At 54.4% G+C, this 20,492-nt stretch overlaps 1 long non-coding RNA gene across 1 annotated transcript; it reads right to left on the reverse strand.

The window, feature by feature from the left end:
• Window positions 1-3,764: 3,764 nt before the first annotated feature.
• On the reverse strand, window positions 3,765-8,751 carry LOC307182246. The gene is made up of 3 exons (XR_013827156.1): window positions 8,492-8,751; window positions 5,890-5,995; window positions 3,765-5,671 (listed from the first exon to the last, which is right to left on the reverse strand). It is a non-coding gene; the product is annotated as an uncharacterized lncRNA (long non-coding RNA).
• Between the last annotated feature and the right edge of the window lie 11,741 nt (window positions 8,752-20,492).

Genomic DNA, 20,492 nt, shown 5'->3' on the forward strand with positions numbered 1-20,492 from the left:
ACTGTTGGATGACGGGATGGACGCATGAGTGAACGAAGGGGTGAGACTGGTGAGGCCCCGACTCAAATGGGGCTGGGGGTGGGGCAATGCCCACTCCTCTCAGTAAAAGGACATCCACCCTCCACCCTTTTGACCTAAAGCTTCTTGCATCCTCAGCAACTCCCGCCTAGCAGCTCACGTATGGCAGTCAAGTTCCTTCATTGACTCACCTGTCCAAACATACATCCCACATACTCTTACTGAACCCCACTTTGTGCCAGGCTGGTGCTGGGACACCCAAAGGAGGAGTGGCTGGCCTAGGACACCCCCCAGAGGACCAGATGAGGAAATGGTGACGAAGTAGAGAAGAAAAGGTAGATGGAGAATAGAAAGGGGCAATAAAAGCAGAAAAAACAGAAAATCCGAAGAATTGGGGTCGAGGGGATCTCCTGAGCCTCTGGAATTGACTTAATGGTGGAGGCTGAGACCAGCGGGCCCTGGGAGACACGGGGCAGGACCTCTGGGCTGGAAGCGTGGGGCACAGGGGTCCCGTGTGCATAGGCAGCTGGGAGCAGCATCCGTCCAGGCACAGAAGGGGGACCACGGAGACAAGGATGCAGGTTAAAACAGGCATACACTCGAGAGCAAGTAGCACAGACCCCTCTGCTGGTGGCCCCAGAGGTTGAATTCAACTGCCTTCCACCCCCTCCCCAGGTTCTCAAGTGCTGGAATATTAATGACTTGGGGACATGTATTTTAATTAGTATGTATGTGAGGGTGAAAAGGGTCCTATGGGTTATTTGTTTTTTCCTATTTAAAATAAATCCTCTTTTAGAAACACCAGGAACTGCTCTATTATTTTACTCTCCAAAAAGTGCACGGAGGAGTGTAGGTGGGATCCCCATTCTCAGAGGTGCTCGCCCTCATCCAGTCCCCAAGTCCAGGCAACATCCGGGTCACCGCCACCAAAAGGAGTGGAGTTGCCCCAACCGGCCACCTGGGCCTCCTTCAACATTTTCATTTAGGGGGCTGGACGAGGGTTGGTTTTGTTAACTTGGAAAGAGCATCAAATTCTGGTCCATGAATGCCAGGGAACCTTTAGCCAACAAGTAAGTTAAGGAAGTTTTCAACTAAAAGTGTTCTTGCACCCAACACCTCACTTTCCCCTTAGTTGTTTTTTTTTCCCCCCATTTGGCTGAAGGTCTGGGTAGAGCCTGAGGTTTAATTGGAGTGATCTCATCTCGACTGATCTGTCTTGGGGTGAGAAACATCCAAAACTCAAGATTCCTAAGGGCAAGTTTCCAACTCAGGCACACTTGCTCTAAAAACATTACTGGGAGACTTCCCTGGTGGTCCAGTGGTTAAGATTCCGCACTTCCAATGCAGGGGGCGCGGGTTGGATCCCCGGTTGGGGAGCTAGGATGTCACATGCCGCAGGGTGCAGCCAAAAAAAAAGGTAATAACAATTAAAAATAAAGACATTCATGGGCTCCTGGGAGTCCAAGAATCAGGACAGAAAGGGAGAATTTGGGTGGGGGTGGGTGGCATGCAGGACATATGGGAGGGGCACATTTAGGGGGTAAAAGGAGTGACTACAGGTTCTGGATCTGAGTGGTCCTGACAGATCGCTGGTCCTTCATCCTATGTGGGGGCCAAATGTGAGCCCCAACCATGCCCTTCCCTTGGTGGGGGGACTGGGGTACCAATACCCATCCATTTCCTGACCTGGAAGGAGCATCCCACGGGCACTGACCCTGCGATAATTCTACAGGGCCTACGCCTACGCCTTGGCTTTTCTAGCATTTGAGGACGTTAAAGGCTCGACACCAGTGAGTCCTAAAACAAGTCTGGTGTGAGGCAGAGTTGGAAACGTGCACCCCCATCTCTCTGCTTTTGGAAAAACGGATCCCAGAGGCCTGAAACGCCCTGGCCCATTGCTGGTCTGCATGTAGGGTCGAACAAAGGAACTTTCCGCAAAGCAGCCCTATCTGCGGCCCAAAGCTGCCTGCAACTTTCCACCCCGCTCGATGGATCGCGAGCTGGGACAGAGGCAGAGACTTCAATGGGAAGCAAAACGAATCCTGGGCTCCAGCACCGAAATTAGAAGCGTGGCTTCAGACCCACGAAGCCCGTGCCCTGCGGCCGCGGCCCTGAGGCACTTATTATGATAATCAGTGTGTTTTTCCTTCCCAGACAAAGAAGCCTCCTTATGAGGCGAATACTGGGATCCAGCAGCTACCTCATTAACGTCTGCAGCCTCTTCCTTGACAAGGCCCAAGATTAGCCCTGTGTTCATTAACGGAAAAGGGCGGAAAGTGGAATAAAACTGAAAAACACAGCTGGGGGGAGGGGAAGGGCTCTTTCTGTCGGCCATTCATTCATTGAAAGACTCCGTGTAGCTCCGGGATTTAATCACCAGCCGAGGGGGCGTTTAACCAGGATGGAAGAGGTAAAGAGGTTAAACCTGATAGAAGGAGTTAAAAACCCAAAATGGGGCAATTTGATTTGAAAGCTTCCTGGGATTTGTCACTGGGATAATGAATTTTAAACCTTTTTCCTGTTTACTTTCTTTTTGCCTAACCCAAGAAGAAACTCCTTCCTCTGGATGTGGTTTTTTTGTTTGTTTGTTTTGGTGGGGTTTCATATTTTCTAAGTCTCCCTTTCCTACTTTTTTGTCTTTGGTACCCTTTTCTAGTCTTTGCTTCTTTCTCTCCCACTGCCCCCTCCCCCCACTTCTTTCTTCTCTCTTTGGTCCTCCCTGTGGGAACTTAACCTACAAGAAAATCTGATGATGACCCCAATTGTATTTTCTCATGAACGCTTTATTGAATTTATTTCAAGTCCCTCGAAGAGTGGGACTTAAAATCTTACCTGCAAGACGGCCCACCTGACCTGCCAGGTAAAGACACCCTATACTGCAACTGAGAAAAAGGTGGCTTGGGAAAACTGACCTACCCCAAGGCCTCAGCTCTAGGTGGTTTAGACACCAACCCAGGGTGAGATGCTAAGAGGCAGGTTCCAGAAGGTGAGAGGTCTGGATACCCCAGTTCTTAGCAGAAACTAAGGAGGAGGAAAGCCAGGAGCAGGTGACTCTGTGAGGTCTACAGGGGCGTGTCTGTCCATAGAAGTGACTGGAGCTAGAAAATGTGAAACACCGGGTACGTGTCTGTGTGGCATGTGCCCATGAGCGTGTCCAGGGTTAACCTCCAGAAAAGTCATTACCTTAGTGACAGCCGATCAGCGGAGTAGAAGAGGTCAGGAAGCAGTGGGTTGGAGAGGAAACTGGAGGTGAGGAAGGAAGACAGCAAGTGTAGACAGGCCTTTCGAGAAGCTTGGCTGCGAAAGGAAAGAGAGAGTGGCTAGAAAGCAGGGCAGGAGGGGCCCGGAGGATCAGAGCTGCCGACCGAGCAAAGTTAGGAATTCGGAGGGAATCGCTGCTGGCCGGAAGGCCAGGTCTGAGACAGGAGAGGCCAGGGCAGGGGACGCCTCTCCCTTGACCGTGTCAGATGCCTCAGACGCCCCAATCTGAAGGCCGCTTGACGGCCTCTTCCCCTAGGAGGCTCAGGCCAGCCCCGGGTCTGGACAGGGAGTTGTGAGGTTCAAATGAATTGATGGTTGCAAAAAGGTCTTTGCCAACTGCAAAGGGAGACATAAATGCTCCCTGTAATTACTCACTAGGCGCAATTTTACAGCCCACTCAAATCTCACCGGGGCCTGGGTTTTCACTGACCATAAATTATGCGTCCTTTGCATTAAGGATGTAAAACCCAGTGGTGAAAGCTCCTGCCAGCCTCTGGAAGACAAAAGGTCCCTCCTAATAGCCTGGATTAACTCACAGCAGATCTCCGCCCACTTCATTTGTCACCTTCCAAGTCATCCTTCCACCTTCATTTGCCACATAATCCAATCAGCCCCTTTCAGAAGCCCGGGAGCTATTGTCTACACCAAGCCGGGTTTCTCTAAAGCAGCCCAAGTTGTTTTTGTCTCGTCCGGACAAAACTGGTTGGCTTAAAAGGGGACGAGAGAAAGTGCCGGTCGAACGAGGACCCCAATTAGCTTCCAAGAGGCCGTTTTCATCATCTTTGTATCACATACCAGGCCTGGCGTGCGGGGCATATTGTAGGCGGTCCAAAAAATGTTTGTTGAATTAATTCTGTTTTTATTTCTTCTGGAATTTATTTATTGAGCGCAAGCACAGCACCTAGTGGGTGCTAGCTGTTATTAACTGAGGGGAGACAGGGCTGGGCATGCGATAATCAGGGACAGCTTCCTGGTGTTACGTATCTCGCAATTTACAAAGCACTTTCATAGTGGTTACATCATTTGGCCTTCAAAAGCGCCCTGTGGGGTAGATAAACGCGGGTGTTTTTTTGTGTTGCTTTTTTTTTTTTTTTCCCCCTAATCCCCATTTAGGCCATGAAAAGAACTGAGACTTGGAGAAGTTAAGCAACGTATTTAAGGTCACACCATTATTGAGAGGCGAGGCCAGCACATGGTACCAGCGTTGAGGCCACCCAAGACCCCCAAGACCACCCTGGGCAGCTGGGATTTCAAACAGGCTGCCCCATTGTCAAACATTTGATTGGAAATCAAAGGGCTCTTAGTAGAACTCTGGGGCAGGGGGTAAGGGGCGGCCACAAATGGCACCCAGGGTCCAACTCTGACCCCTTCTCTTGCCAGCAGCGACGCTCCTCCAGCCTCAGCGACCTCACTGTAAATGTGACTCAGTCCCGTCCCCTAGGGAGGGGCACTCTGTTCACATACGTCTTCTCGCTCTCCAGCTTTTAGAATTACTCAAGTCGATGCCAAATTCATCCTCACCTGTAAACGAGGCGGCCTCATTCACGTGGACATCGGACATAGAAATAACAGAGGCACAGAACATCGAAAGTGCTCTGGAAATGACCACGTGCGCCATGCATGTCCTTACTCAAGTCAGCCCAGCCCCCATCTGGGTGCAGCCCCTACCTGGTGCAGGGAGAGCCCCGTGGACTAGGGCTGTCCGGAGCGCTGCGGGAGAATAAATAAGAGGTGTAAGACAGGTGAGGGGGTAGGGGCGGACTGGCCAACCAAACTGTTTCAACAAACATCTGTTGACCGCCTCCTCTATGCCTGGCCCTACCCTAGGCTGCTTGGATTCATTCAATACTCACAACACCCTGGGAGGTTGCTCTTCTCAACCCCGTTCCCCAGAAAGGACAGGGTGATCTCAGAGGTGGTGGGGATGCCCTTGGCAGTTCAGTAGCACGGCGTTGGGACACATGCTCATTCCAGAAGCCCACCCTGGGCCTTGGAATCGCCAGTGAGATGCTGGTCAAGCCCTTGGCCCAGGTCCCCCTCCTGAGAAGTTCCCACAGGGACTCTTCCATTCAGAACATCACGGGGGTAACAACGGGGTGGACTGAGAAAGACTGACACCTCCCTGGGGTTGGAAACCCTCCAGGTCGCTGACATGTTAACACAAGCAGAGACACACAGAAAAGCAGTCATAGCATCAAGGCAGAAGCATAGCAAAGGTCCGGCATTAATGACCAATGCCCCCTCACTAGGGCATTGGTTTAAGCCGTTAGCCAAGAGGGACAGCTGGTCAGTTCTGGTCCTCTTCATCCTTCGTCGTCCTGGTCCCGGGGGTCACTGCCAGTGGCTGCTTTGTATGCTGGTGGCATCCAGGAATCCGTGCTCCTAGCATCCTCTGCAATAGATCAAAGGTTAGAGGACCCACTTACAAGCCCAAGTCTCAGTATTAATTAAACTTTAAATGAATTAATTACAACTAAAACTAATTCGTTAACATTTTAAATTGCCTTTTAACTGCTAATGGGTCTGGGGGTGGTGCAAGGAGGGTGGCAGGGGTGAGGGATTCTGCCCACCATGTTGTGTGTAAATTGCCACAAGGAGGGGTTGAAGTACCATGAGGTGGAGGTGAGCAGCAAGCACCTTGGCATCAGCTTGGCATCCAGAGGTGGTCCTTGAAGACAGGGAGGCAAGCGGATGATGTCATCCTTGAACAGAGACCCTATGGCAGGGAGGGGGTGGGATTAGAAACCATCTTGATGACCTCTAATGGCCAGCACAGGAACAGCAGAGGGAGGGAGGGGGCAGTCAGAGGGAGAGGCAGGGGGTAGTGAGAAAGAGGAGGAAGGAGGGGGGGAAGAGGGAGAGGTGGAAGGGGTGAGGAGGGAGGAAGGAATGGGAGAGAGGGAGAGGACGGGAAAGGAGGGAGGGCGAAAATGGGAGGGGAGGTGGGGGAAGAGGAGAAAAGGGAGGGGGAGGAGGAAGAGAAGAGCAAAGGGGAGGAGGGAGAGAAATGGGAGGGGGTAAGGAAAATTTGATTGACAGGGCACAAGTGTTCGCTGTGTGCGCATGCGCGACCTGAAGCCCGGTTTAGCGGGCCGAGAACCATTTTCAGACACAGACCGCTAGGGGGCGCGCGGCCAGCACCCACAGCCCAAGAGCACAGACACCTGCGGCGTGCGCGCGGGAGACAACTTCTGCGCCGCCACCCGCGCCTGGCCCGCAGCTGCCAGGGGCATATATGGCATAAGATGGGGGGTCCAACAAGTCTCAGGCTAGGAAGGGGGGACAGGGGCCACCCCAGCTCATCGCGCAGGGCCGCTGTGTCCCCTAAACGCCACGCCTGCCATCACCAGCCAGAATCCACCTGTGGACGTCAGGCAGCACGCCCCCATACACGTCCTGGGGTCCCTCTGCGCCCCCCAACTGTCATCTTGCACCAGAGAGATACGAGGATTTCAAGGAGACAGTCGCCATAAGGGTCTTTTCAGAACAAGATTCCACTTTTAATAGGTAAAAACAGAAATCTTGGCTCCAACCTCCAGAAAATGCAATTAAACATAAATTAATTAAAATTATAAAGCCCCAGTTCTCAATACACTATTTTCACTCACTTATGGTCTCTGGACGCATGCTACAAAATATGGTACCACTAGAAAATAATATAAAGGCGACCAAAACCGCCTAAAATTATCCAGACCACCATCGAGCCCCCCACCCCAAATCTCACCTCCCTTCCACGTCACAGTAAGACTTTCAAGACCCCCGCACGATGGCGCCTGATGAACCATCTTAGAGCCTCTACATCCTACTCAAATGAGCCACACATCTTCCCAAGACCCTCAAAACCAAAACCGACCGAAAACAAACTAATCTGCGTCCACGCTCTTCCACGACACCCTAGGTCATGCAACCAGTGCCGATCCCGGCATCTCTGCCCAGCGCGAAACCTGCAACTGCTCCCCAGTGAACCCGGGGGTCTTAAAACATTTCCCCCTTTGGTAAATGAATTCAGAATTCTCCAGTAAATCCCGCGCCCGACCCCCTCCAGCAGGAGAACAAAGGCCACCTCCCCTCCCCACCCCGCCCCCCAAAATTCCGCAGTGCCACCAGCGCCCTCTGGCGGCCAGCAAGAAAACCTTCCAGAAACCTGCCACGTAGCAACTCTCTCACGCTCCCCTCCCCAAGCCCGCCGGCCCACAGTGGGGAGGGGGCGACGTGGGGGGGGGGGAGCTTGACAGGGACAAAGGAAATGGCAAAAGGCGACTTTATCAAAAGTCAAAAGCCCACAACATCTCAGAGTCTTCCAGCGACCACCACGCAACACTGAAAAGACCCCCGACACCCAATTCTCAGCTCCCAGTGCCCAGACCCCCCAACACGCCCCCTTTTCTGTATTTCTCTCTTCCCTCTTAATTAGCCTCTCCCAGACCCAAGGACACAGCCTTATTTCCACCCCAGCCCACCCCCTGCTTCTATTCTGCCTTCGCCCCCTATTACTTGACCCTCCCCCCAGCCGCCCTTCTCTACCAAACTCATCCTAGGGGGGTTTCTGGCAGGTTTGCACTTGAGCGCCACATCTCCACTATTTAAATAAACAGATGATACCAGGTAGCAATTTTACTGTCTAAATTTTGACTGGAGTAGGCTTTGCACTAACCTGTGCACTTGGATTCAGAATCCCTAGCGGGTAAGTACCTCTACTCCTCACGCCTACGGCCACCAAGAACCGGGCCAAAAACTAGCGGGAAAATATTGCCCAGGAGACTCTTGTTTTCGGGTGCTCTCCCCCCTAAATCTACGGCATGCAGAATACATTCGCCGCCATATCTCCCACCACTCGTGATTCTAAAGGTGGCTTCAAACACAGAAAATCTGGGTTTTGGACCCCAGGGACTGAGGCACACTGGCCTCTGGCAGGGCTTTGGTTAGATTCCTCCCACGCGTCCTCATTGAAGCTCCTACCACCCGGCCTTCCCTCAAGGGCTGCACTGGAAAGTGGCCCTGTGATTTTCCCCCCCAGGAAAATGTGCCTCGAGATTTTCCTTCCTGACAGAATTTCATTGCCGATGCTCGGGGACAAGGCGAAGTGGCCGCCTTCAGGAGAAGGTCCCGGCATCTCTCTTGCGGCATGTCCAGGAGGACGGAGCCCAGCCCAGAAGGGGGTGTCGTCTTCCTTTTGCACATCCTTTCGGGCAAAGGATGGCCAACCACTCACCAAGTAGGGAGGTTCTCGCGCGGGCGCCCCGGCTCTCCCGAGGAGCTGCGGCCAAGGCCAGCGGGCCAGGGCGCGCTCCATCCCAGCTCTCCGCCGTCTGCGCTAGGGGCTGGCTGGGTGGGGTTTATATCGAGGCGCAGAAGGGGTGGTCTCTGACGTCAGCGCATTCTGCTGCAATGCGCTCATTTCTCCAAAAGCGATTGGCCGGAAAAATGAGCCCCCCAGATTCTATGACAAATTGCTCTAGCCGCACCCAGATTGCAGCAAAGAAGGGAGGAAAAAATTCTGCCGCAGTGCCCCTCGCCGCCATGACCAACACCCTGAGCTCGCTGGTGCTTTTTCCTACATGAGCCCCGCGCGCCAGGCGGGCAGATTTCTGTGCACAATTTGCTGGGAGAACTGGACAAGGGGTGGTTATCCTCAGGCGGGCCGAGGGTAAAGCTGGGGCACCGCAGGCAGCAGATCACACACCTGGCTATTCCGGAACCTCCATCAGAGGATGCGGCTTAGGAGAAGAAAACGATGCTGTCTGCTTCTTGTCCTGGGAAATAAAATGCCCCGGGCAAGATGAGCGGTACCCAAATGTAAGTCAGCGTCTGTCACCCCCCTCTTAGCCCACTCGTCCATTTCCGACTGGGAGACTCGATATCGCATCTCCGAGTCAGAAAAACTGGCTTTTGAGTCCCCAGCTCTGCCGCTTACAACCTGCGTGCCCTGAACCCTGCAATGCCCCCTCCTCTGCCAGGGGGTCCGTTTCCTCCACGTTAACAAGGGGGTACCCCCTAACCAGGGTTGTAATAATCTAGACACGAGCCGTGTTCCTATAGGGAAAGTACTTTTGGAGGACGACTGTGTCCCACAAGGAGATGCACAGAGTACCCCCCAAATGTGAGATGACGTCCGCACACATACACTTTGAAAAGCCCCCCACACACACCGCCCCCGGGGGAAACAGGCAGCGACACATGTTGCGGCAGAACATAGCTGCACGGCCTCGTGCTCCGGGACCTGGCACATGAGATTTAATCCTTAACAGGTGGCGCCTTCGGCAGCTCTGCCGGGCACTGAGTGGCAAAGCGGGCAGAACCGTCAATCAAATGTCCTCTCGCAAAGGTCAAAATGCTGTTGAAAGGGACTAAGGATCTATCTTAGGGCGACAGGTGGGTGGCAGCCGGGAGGGCAAGGATGAAGCGCCTGGTGACAGAAGAGGGGTGAGGATGAGTGATGTGTCCCAAAGGGGAAAGGCGAAGGGGCCCCGCGGGGGTATCAAGTTAGAACAGCTCCCCCGCACTTCTGAGGGTCTTCAAAGCAGCGGCTTCAGAGCGACCCCCCCCCCCCCATGCCCGGCGATCCTGTAGGTAACTATAGCCCAGTCGGGAGATTCCAGGGCTGAAAAGAAGGGACAGGGCTATTTGTAAGCCCACGGCTAGCGACAGGGAGGTGAAAATGGGCCACCAGGTTGCACGAGACACCGAGCCTGGGTGGGAGGGCTCATTTATAGATGCGCAGGCGGGCTATTGGGGAGATGAAGATAAAGTGGCCTTTGGAGGCCATGGCGGGGAGCTACCTTAAAGTGTCAGATAACGTAAAGGGGGGAGAGAACCCCATTTACAGCCTGCGGAGCACGCACGGTGCCCCAGAGACGAGAGCCGCAGCAGCGGGACTCGCGAAACAGAAAGGCCCGCACGAACCGCGGACGTCAAGAAAGCTTCAAAAAATCATGGCTCCGAGCATCCTAGTCAACAGGAGAGCGTTTATTAGCCACGGTATTAATAGCTAGGAAACAGCCGGAGCCAGCGGGGACCAATCAGCGGCCAGGAGCCCCTGTCGTCAAGCCGGCGCGGCCAATCAGACACCCGCAGGCCCGGTTGCTAGCCTCTCGGGGGCAGAGGCGAGGGGTGCGCATTGTCATGGGGGCGCCAGCTCACCCTCCGCGCGTGGGAGGCCGGCGTGAGAGCCGAGGCGGCCACCGGAGAGGCTCGGTAGTCACGCACTTGGGGTCCCCGGAGGCTGTCCTAGCGACAGGGCCTCCTGGCGTCATCTCTGCCGCCCCAAAAGGACATGAGTGATGCTCTGGGAGGAGCCCCCGGCTGTTTGGGGTGCCTCTGAGAGGCCCTGGAAGGAGAAACTCCAGATGGCCAACGTGCATCTCTGCCCTCAAGGCCTGGCCCCCGGGAGGAGAGGTGGGCCTCCCAGCGCAAAGGCCGCCTCTCTGCTTTTTTTTTTCCGGACTCCCTGACTCGTCAGGCTGCTGCTCAGAATTTACCAGTAAATCCCACTCCTCTTTTTCAAGGTCTCACTGACAGGCCAAGGTAAAAGACCCTGGAAATTCTATATTTCTGACAAAAGCACCGCGGGTTTTATTCCCAGCTCTCCTCCCTCCTAACTGGGAGGCTGCTGTCCAGGCCCTTCACTACGGGCCCCTATTTCCTCATCTGGAAAAAGGAAAGAGTTGGACAAGATGGTCCCCAAGGAGCCCTCCAGTCCTGCTTTGCTTGAGTTGAATGTATACATCAGGCGAGTCAAATGTCTTCCAGAACATTCTGCATGACAGTAATTAGTATCAGGTGTATCCTGCCGTCCATGTGGTTACTTCATCATGCTGCTTTTCTTTCCATTGTATTTTATTTTAAACAGAACTCCATGGCAACATGTTTATCCTTCTGGCTTCCTAAAAGAAAGAAAGAAAGAAAAAGATAGGGGGGGAGAAAAGGCAAAGAGAGAAAGACAGACTGCTGTAAACTAATCTCTACTGAGCATGGTTCAACCACACACAAAATCCATATGTTGAAATGTTTTCGTTGGCTTTTCTGGAGCTCAGAACCTAACTTTTTAAATATTTGTTGGTCCAAAGCAAAAAAAGAAATAACTTGAAAGAGCTAAATCTATGGTAATATTTGGACCCGAACTGTTTCTCCATCTGAACAACGTCGTGCACGCTTTACTTGCTCGAAAAGGACATTTGAGGGGCTCAGATTCATATCTATAGGGCAAAACAGACAAGGAAATCCAGGTTTGAGAAACGGCTCACTTTCTTTCTGTACATGCTGAAACCCAACCCTCCTGAAGAACCCTGGAGGAGAGCCAGTGTCCCAGGCGCAGGGCTTAGCCTGCTGCCTCTTTTTTTTTTTTTTTTTTTTTTTCACGTAGATCTAATTCAAAGCATACATTTTTCTTCTTTTTTTTAATTCATACTTGGGAACCCTCAAAAGCCGTGTGAGCAGTCTCCTATCCACATGTACATACTTGTGGGCAAGTATACAAACGTCCTAGGCTTCAGCTAGGAAATGAAGACAAGCTCCTCCTACAGCCATCTTCCAGGCGTGGGTAAATGTGTCTCTTCTCAAAACCAATCCTCAGGCCCTTACTGAACAGCGACCCCTGAGTGCCTGCCCCTCTAAGCAGGCCTTCCCAGGCTTCCAGGTAAAATGCTCGTGTAGCCCAGAGGTCTCTCCTCCAGGCCCTCTTCCACACATCCCGAGGGTGGCTACAGTGACGGCTAACGCTGCTGCCTTTCTGATCCCTAGTTCCAGTACCAGCCCCTGTCAATTCAAACCACCCAAGATCACACGTCCCTGAACCACCCCCAGCACCCTTAGACCTCCTCCCAAGTCAGAGAAGCCGAAGGGCACACAGAGGGTCTTCCTATGAAGCTGCTTTGGAGTGAGGGAGCCTGGAGTTGTCGGGCACCGCCTCTGTGCCTTCTATAGGGCATCAAGCCCCCAAGGATTTGGGGGAAATGATCAAATACAGTCCTGTCTTCTGGGATCCTGGAATTGACAATACCTCTTCGAGAATGCACGCTCATCTGCGGCCCCCATGCTAGCCAATTTTCAGGAACTTGATTTTGCCTTCAAAACCAAGTCTAAACTTTCGAGTTTGGCATTTAAGGACTTGTAGGAGGGGCTCCCTTTCTTCTTTCTGGTCACTTATCCAAACACAGTTCCTACCCACATTTCCTGCCGGTTGGATGCTTGGTGGTCCCTGCCGTGCGTCGTGATCCTGGGGTTGGTAAGTGGGGGCACCACGGCCGCCTGGGCACTTGTGGATTTTCTACCCAGGAAAACTAAGTTCCGGGTTCAGCCCCAACCTTTGCATAGAAGAGTTTGCCAAACTGTAGATACTAAAAGACAAATAAAATTCAGCGCCTTTCATAAAAGGCCACGGATAAAGCTGACTTCCCGGCAGACTGCTGGCCTTCCAGGCAGAGCATTATGTGTTGGACTCTGGGGTGTGTGGTATGTGGGAGAGAGGGTGGGCATTGCTCTTTAGGGATCTTTCTCATGACTAGAGCCAATGAAAAAGAGCTGAAAGGTAATACCCCCAGTTACCCCCAAATACCACCCACCCCAAACCATTAGTTGTTCTGGGTGAATAAATTCTGAATGATTTGCTCTTGTTTCTACTTTTGTGGATTTCTCTACTGACACGCGTTGCTTTTATTATGTGTATTTTTTCTTATGCAACAACCCAAGAAGACTGACCATTTCAGCCTCTTTCTGATGGACTGCGAATAGGAAGTATTTTTCTAATAAGTAAATAAAAATCAAGAGACTCGGGACCCCCCCCCCGAGTAGTTGGAGGCATTGGAGCATGGGGTGGGCGTGGGGGTGTCCAGGGGCAGCCCTACAGCCACACCCGACTTCTGGAAGGGCTCCCTTGAACCTGCCGCAGAGGTGAAGAAATTCCAAGCTGTTAGCAGCAAAAGAAAATGAACTTCAATGGTTGCCTTCATGCAGGAGGGGCCCCAGGAAACCCATTTACTGGAGGAACGAGGCAGGCCGAGAGCAGGGTCTTGGCGAAGCAGCCCACCACCCTGAGGTGGATTTTAGGAGTCACACCCTGACCCCAGGAGAAGGTGGCCACCTTGCCCCACCCCGCCCACATGCAGCCCCCGTGGCTTTGGGCGTGGGCCAGCCCGGATTCAAGCAAGGGGTTTTCCTGGCCCAACTCCATGGAAATATTTCCTTTGGTGGAGCAAAGAACTGCTTCATTCAACTGCCTGAGGCTAGGGAGGGGGCTGGCTTCACTGTGTTGACAGAACTGCAGAGGCCTGGGGAGGGCCCCCCCCCCCAGGAGAAAATGTATTCCAGGTAGAACAGGACTGGAAAGTTGGCTTTTTTTTTTTTTAACTAAAAGATTGCTAACAGTTGAAAAACTACCACCCCACCCAAGAGGCTCCAAGAGAAGACATCTGCGCTGGATTTCAGCAAAGACGGTCGCAGAGACCTTCTCCTGAATGGCCAGGGCAAGGGGACCATTTGCAGGCTCGCTTGCGGTTTAAACACTCAAGGTCTGGATCCTTCCAAAGCCCACGGTTGGCTTCCCTGGGCCAAGCCTGGTGGTACCTGAGTCTCGGCGCTCACCCAGAAGCCACTAGCCCACTGGTGGAATCAAGGGTGCCTGGGGGACTCTGCAGTTGGAGCCCGTGCACCCTCAGAGGTTGACTTCCAGGGCGCACACCGTCCTCCTTGGCTGACCCTAGGTTTGCCGACGTCCATGTCACAGTCGGTGCGCAAGAGAGGTCACCCAGAAACAGAGGAACCCCCCCGCCCCTGCACCAAAAAGCCAGAAGGAGCCACACTCACGAGACTCCTGCCTGAGAGCACAGCTCAGAAGCTCATCTGCCAGTGAGAGGCTTGGGAGGAACGTGGGGCAGGAGCGGGGAGGGACAGGCGAGGTTCTTCACCGTGAAAGGGGGTGATAATATCCTGCAACCTGGGGCTCTCCCAGGGTTGAAAGGAGACAAGAAACAAACCAAGGGCAGAGCATGGCATGCAGGTAGGGGCCACTTTATGCAGTGCCACCCGAAGTGAGGGGCTAAGACCCCATAATCACGATGCCGATTGGTAGCGTTGTTTCCCAGCTCTTGGGTAGACCAGCAGTCTCGCCGGTGGGTGAGGGTTTGGGGCCCTGAGCTCAGACCTCAGGTGCAAGTCCACTCGCTACCCACGTGCCTTGAGTTAGTTGTTTACCCTCCCTGAACCTCAGTGCACAATCTGTAGAATGAGGGTAAATGCCTCCTTCGGGAGGGGAGATTAAGTGGGCAGAAAACAATGTGTGCTGTAGTCACCATGTGTCCCCAGTCTGTTTGACACCAGGGCTGGGGATGGGGAGAGACCTTCTTGTTTTCTATGCTGCTCTCTATGAAGCATACATTTATTTTGTAATTTACAAAGTTAAATCCAACATACGTGCTAGAAGTGAGCCAAGGTCTGTGCCACGTGTTGCCCTGACACGGACATGGAGATGCCCTTCCTATGTGGGTGGGACACCCCTGAATGCTGTTGTCTCCATGAGTCCTGAGAGCTGGGCTGCTGTAAGCTGAAGTTTGGGGGATGGGCTCTGCACAATCAGCTGGGGAGTAAAGAGAAACATGCCTCCCCACTCTCAGCCTCTTTGCTGAGCCCCGTGGGTTCTCTGTGGACCACGCTGGCCACCCTAGTGCAGCCACCTGGACCAGTACCCTCCATCCCCACCACCACCAAGAGCTAGCTCTCTTCCTCAGCAGGACCCCCGTCCCAAAGACCGGGATGTGAGATGCAGCCTGCAAGCTCAGTAGGGAAATAGATCTTCCAGATAAAAATATTCCCAGAACACTTGGCCTGCCTCCCCCCACTTCCCTGCTGTTCTCCTGTCCGTGGTAGGACACAGCCCTCTGCGGCCAGCACCAAACGTTTCGCGAGGAGGCAGCGAGGAGAGGTGGATGAAAACACAGACTCTGACATCAGACAGGCTCGTTCAAATTCCGATACCACCAACTTACTAGCAGCTTGACTTTGAGTGAGTCTCTTATGCCTCTTGTGTGTCTTGGTTTTTGCATCTATAAAATGGGGATAACCGTACCTGCCCCCCGAGAGTTCTTGAGAAGTCGAAATGAGGCCATACATGTGAAGCCCTCAGAACCATGCCCAAGTACCCAGTAGAGGCTCAGTAAACCAAGCAAGGTGGCATCCTCCCCCTGCCCACGCAGACAGCCCTGCTGCCCACAGAGAGAGTTGATTTAACAAGGCCACCTTTTCCGCAGGGACACAGGGCATGAAACCTGTGCCACAGTCTCCTGGTTCAGGGGGAGCAGCCCTGGGCCTGGCAGATGAGAGCTGTGAGTCTCTCCATCCTGTGACTCCCGGGATAGGGACAGTGGCAAAGATTCCGAGGGTGGCCAGGTGCCCTGCATGCCAGCCCCTGCTGCGTGCCCTTCCTAGAGCCAGAACGCAGGCGCATCTTGCGGCCTCAGCCCCTGAAAAGCTCCCCCCACCACTCCTTGAAGGGCAACTTCACCACCAGGGTTGCTGGGGGTGACTGCGGGTCACCGAGGGTCATCTCTGAACACCGCAGGTCACCGCGGGTCTCCGCACTTCGCCCCCATCTACCCACTTGCTTGGGCTTACGCTCTGCAAACGCTTCGCCCTCCGAGACACGGGCTCGAATGTTCAACATACCCTTTAGGTGTTTGCGGAAAGGATGAGCTTAAAGGCGCCTGCCTTTAGGTAAACAGAGCTGCCCTTGCACATTTGATGATAAAGAAAAGCAAACAACGGCCACCTTTCAAAGCCTGCTCCAACCTAAAGACAGCGTTGCCTTTGTGAACTGGTGGGGGTGGAGGGCTTCAGGAAGACTCTGGGAGGCCCAGGCCCTTTGAGGAGGGTCCTGCCCACTCACCCCACTGAGCTCCGGTTTCCACTGCAAAAATACGGAAATCAGGACTCACACCACGGGTCTGCCCTGAACACAGATTGAGACAGACTGACAGACTATTAAAAACGAGAAGCCTCCTGCTTTATTCGGAGGGACCCTGAGGGTCAACGTCCAGGGCTGGGGTGGTGGCGTCTCTCTCTGAACCAGTCACCGGGTAGGGGCACACGCGCAGGGGAGCCAGGCCGGGCACACTCAGAACTGGCTGCCCCCCAAATACACCCCCAAATACACTGCGTCTTTAGCCTGAGCTTTGTCAACTTTGAAAGATGAATTCCAGATAACTTTGTTAATGCGTTCATTCATTCAGTTCAAGAAACACCTACTGGGTGCCTAGGACCAGCACTGTTTCAAGGGCCGGGGATAAAACGGCAAGTGATGGGCAAGCTCCCTGCCTCTGGGAGTTCCGGGAGCTGGGCTGCACCCCTACTGTGTGCCGGGCTCAGCTCTGGCTGTCTCTGCTCCCATCTCAGGTGGACAGTGTGCTCAGTCCAGGCCCTGAGAGCAAGTGAGTGAGCCCCACCCTCCCTAGAAGGAAGAGCCAACGAGTGGCAGACTGTCATTTACCTAAAAGAGACAGAGCCACTGGGGCTGGGCTGCCCCTGGAAAGCTGGGACCTCTCTCCCAGCTCCGAGTATCAGGAATCCTGGGCCCATGTCCTTTCCCGACAGTCTGGCCTTACGTACATTTCCCAGAAATTCTCACTGTTTACTCTGAGGGGCCTCCCCACACAGCAGAAGTCGTTCAAATGCTGCTTTCGGCCGTAAGTCACTTTCTGGCTGGCTCGGGGCACAGACATCTCAGAACGTTGAACGTATGGCCACGTGACCACCCCAGAGATCCAAGCAAAACTGTCTGGCTGCCCGGCCCGAACTGTCCCTGGAAGGTTCCAGCGTATACCCCCGCCCCCTGCTTTGGGGGTTCGCACGGGGCCCTCACACACTCCCTGAACAGCCAGTGCAGACCCAGGCCCGGATTTAGGGCTGATTTCCACAGACCAAATCAAGGCCCTCATTTGGAGAAGCCTGAGTGCATCTCGACTTGGGGCAGAGGGCGGGGAGCAGGGAGCGGCTGCGGGCGTGTGCAAGCTGCCATCTCCCACCAGGCTGGAGAGGAAGCTGGGACGAGGTGGGGGCCCGAAGGTGGAGAGAGAAAGATGGGGAGGGTGGGCAGGGGGTCCAGGTGACTGGGTGCTCACCGGCAAGCCCCCTCAAAGTCCCCTCCCTGGGCGAGCCTTCCGCAGGGGAAGAGCATTTCCACTTGGAACCAGAAAGCTCCACCTGCCCCATCCCAGGACCTTGTCTAAAGGATGTGCTGACCAATCCCACCCAGGAGCGACCACGGCAGAAGAAATGTGGACCAACGAGGGGGCCAGGAGGAAGGCTCTAAGTCCTAAGAGAAGCCCCTCTGTTCCCAGCATCCTAATCACTGCAGTCTCAGATTAAAACATCCTAGCTGAGTTCCCGTAGTCCAGCTCACCGGAGAGAGCAGAGGCTCAAAACAAACATCCCCAATGAATGAGGCAGAAGATGGAACAGGTGCCTGGGAGCCTGGCGGAGATGCTGCCGCCACGTGCGTTGCACGTCCCACCCGGTGAGCAATGTGGGATGGGAGAAAGAGGGGTCCCAGGTCTGGGGTCGTATACCCCATCAGAGGCTGTCCCGGCACGGGGGAAGGGAGACCCCAACCCACAGCTGGGGGGACCTTGGAGATCAGAGGCAGCCGCTGTTCACTCTGGGCCTCCCCAGGGTCCTTGCACGTTCTGTGAATTAAGAGGAGGATTGGGGGTCCAGGAGGGCAGCCCAAAAGGCGGGGCCTGTTGTGCCCCTCCCGCTCAAAAATGCTTTGGAGCAGAAGACAGGAAGCAACTCACACTGCAGCCTTTCGGAGGCGCTTCCAGGGTGGCCCCAGGCGCGAGGCAGGTCTCGGATGGGGGTTGGGAAGTTGGTACCATTTCCCATATGTTAAAGGCAGCGCCGTGCCTACATTTCAAACCCAATGGAAGAAAGGCAGAGGGAGGCAGAAGGAAGATGTGAGGGACTTTAACATCGGCTCCGGGGCTCAGGGTGGCCTCACCCCGAAGGGTGGGGCGGGGCTCTCTGAACCGTGGACGTGGGCTCAGGCCAACAGGCAGCCGCCCGGGTGTCCGTTCGTGTTGAGCAGAGCACAGACGCGGAGCTGCGTTCCCCTAGGTCAGGATTCACACTTGAGCCCATGTTGCTCCTAAATAAAGTGAAAGAGCCCGTATCGTCCTTCCACTCCGTGCCAAGACTCACTTGCTCCCGGCAAAACCGTGTGCTGAGGCCACATGCAGCTTTTTGACCTTCTAACACCCCTCACCCCAGACCTGCAGCCAGGAGTGATGGCCTGTGGGATTCTGGGTCCCGGGCCAGCATCATCCCGCAGAGGGGCTACAAAGCGAAAAGGGAAACGCTTGATTTGGACCACGTCAAGATGTCTCTGCAGGACTTTGTTTGAGATCTACATTCTTTTACTAAACTGTTAGAAGATGCACCATAAAATTCCGCCCACCCCCTACCACGAACACACGCAGGTTCCCTCATCAGCTTGATACCGCGTCTGCCATCTAAACAGGCACGACTTCTCTGAAAAGCCTTCTGGCAGAAGAGACCAAACATTTAAATGCACAGGATTCTGAGCCCAGCCATTTCCTCTAGAAACGATTCCCACCGAAAGGATTGCGCAAGGCAGAGATGCAGAGCGACGGGGGTATCCAGCCCGGGGCTGTCAGTCGGCAAAGCAAAAACTGTGCGCGGTGGGTTCTCAAGGCTTTTAGTACCTATTTAATAGCTTGCTTCACCTTCACCCATGTACTTGATCAAGCCTGTTTGTGGGTGAGGAAACCGAGGCACCGAGAGACGGCTAGTGATTGAACGCGGGTCTTGACATGGAACCCCCAGGGGCTCAGGACTTTGCAGGCTGGGAGTTATCCCTCTCTCCTCCAGCCGTGATAAGGGCCACGGGCACCCCCATATTTGGCCAGGGGAGGTGGCATCGCTGCGCCTGGAGGGCACTCTGGTGTACGACGGAACTCCACGCAGAAATCAGTATGAGCTGACCCTCCGCAGAGGAACTGGGTCTTTGGGCCCCTCAGTTTCCCTAACTTGGGAGAAAGGCCTGTAGCGGCTCCCACCCCGACTCTTCAGCAAATACCACAAGGGGCAAGACATGGCCCCAGGGGTCACTGACCGAGCTGCCGTGAACTGCGCCGCAGGGAGTGCGGTGAAGGAGGGCCCCAGCTCCACAATCCTGGGGCTCCCGATGCTGCCGTCCGAGTGAGCCGTGGTATTGTACACAGAGGCCCCCTGGCAAGGGCAGCCGGTGCCCACACACCAAGGGCCCCGGAGGCCACAGCGTGCTGGGGAAGCTGGCTGAGCTGAAGCGCGGCAGCACAGGGGGAACTAGCAAGGCGCACGCACCAGGGTCCTGGCCTCTTCCAGGACCTTAAGTGGCTCAAAATCACTGCCTTGGAGGCTACCGCGTTCAAACTACCGTATTTTCAAGGCCGTCAAGCAGCCCAGGCACACACCGGTGCTTCCCAAAGCCCCCTTTGCGTTAGCACAATGGGCAAATGTTGCTAGCAAGTGTCCAAGGGGCTTCGGAGGTCTGGGGTGAACCCTACAGGTGCCAGGCCTCCTCTGAGACTCCCCGACCCCAAAACCCTTTCCTCAGTCCTTGGGGCTGGGCAGGAGGTGGGGGATGGGCAGCCTCACTCCTCCCCCACGGAGGACACAGTCTTTTGCAAACTAGCCTGACCGGGCTGCTGACCGGGCTGGGGGCCTGAAACCTCCCACGCTGGAGAGTTCTTCCCCTTCCTAAAGGAACAGAGCAACCCCAGCTGGGAGCAGCCCCAGGGTCAAAGACCCCCTCCCCTGGGGGAATTCGTTTTCAATCACTTCCTGGGCTAACAGCAGCACTCCCCTCACTCCAGGCTCAGGGAGGGAACCCACAGATCCCGCAGGCTGTGCAGTTTTCATGCTACAGCCTGGGGAGGGGCTGGCACCCCATCCAACACCTGTAGAAGGGCTCTTTCTGGGTCCCCAGGGAACCAGTTCAGGCCTCTCCTCACAATTTATCGTGATCTAAGGGATCGTGCTATGGTGCTGTGTTCTTGTATTCACCTCCAAATCCTGCCCACTCTTCACTTTTATAAAAGCCTGGGCTGAGGTTCACCCAAGTTCCCCAGCTATGATTTGGCAGGGCTAAGACGAGGACCAGTCTGCAGATAGCCAGGGCTTTCTCACTGCTGCAGGAGAGTCTTCTGGAAAAGCAGGACTCAGCACTC

The sequence above is a fragment of the Stenella coeruleoalba genome (genome assembly GCF_951394435.1).
Source record: "Stenella coeruleoalba genome assembly, chromosome: 2".
Taxonomy (NCBI): Eukaryota; Metazoa; Chordata; class Mammalia; order Artiodactyla; family Delphinidae; genus Stenella; species Stenella coeruleoalba.